The following is a 966-nucleotide window of genomic DNA, read 5'->3' on the forward strand; positions in this document are numbered from 1 at the left end:
CTTCCTCCTCCGGTGCTGCAGTTAAAAGTGAAGTATGGGGGGCGGCAGCGTTCCTCCCTGCCGCCCCTGCCCCCATCGTTGCTGGAAGTAGAGTACAGTACCAGCACGCATGTGCCTGTCGCGGCGTGTGCGTGCCCGTCGCTACCATACGCGCACGCGCCGCGCACGTCACATGCACATGTGGCTCCTAAGAATTGCATCATCGCTGCAGTGTCAGTTGGGAATAAAGGGAGGCTTGTCTCTGACACATTCTAGTAACAGAGCCTCTGCCAGCTTGGTAGAAGTGAGGATGTGGCTTGGAGATGCACAGGGTGAATGTGCCCACCCCATTTTCAATTGGAGGGGCCAGGAGTGTAGCTATAATTGAGCAGGTGGGTAAGTTCAAAGAACCCGGCCCCTCCCCTCCGTATTTTCTTCATTATTGAATCAAGTTGAAATTGAAATTGGTTTCAATTTCTTTCCTTCAACTTTCCCCAGCATTATGGACTTCTCCAGGGAGCTGGGTCTTTGCATAATGTATCCAAATTATAGAACAAACTGATTCCTTAAAGACACCTTTGGTGCCACTCCCGCTGCTGTTGGACTACAACTCCCATCATCCACAGCCATAATAAATTATGGCTAGAGGTGATGGGAGTTGTAGTTCAACTCCCATCATCTGCGGGAGTGGCAAAGGTTGCCTACCCCGCCACAGAGCAGGGATGGGCAATCTGAGGCTCTCCAGCAGCTTTTGGACTACAACTCCCATCATCCCCAGCTAATGCACCACTGAAAGACCTTAAAAGCCAAGCTGAAGACAGATTGTCATCCTGGAGAGAGTCTATCTAGGTGGCCGCTAATCCACCAATATGTGCTCGTAAGTAAAAGAGCCCGAAGAAAAGATCCCCCCTCCCTCCCTGTCCGACGAACAGCTGCGAGCGAGCACTACATCTCCCAGCCCGCAACGCGGCCCAGCGGGCAGTATCG

Source organism: Hemicordylus capensis, chromosome 9 (assembly GCF_027244095.1).
Source record: "Hemicordylus capensis ecotype Gifberg chromosome 9, rHemCap1.1.pri, whole genome shotgun sequence".
Lineage (NCBI taxonomy): Eukaryota > Metazoa > Chordata > Lepidosauria > Squamata > Cordylidae > Hemicordylus > Hemicordylus capensis.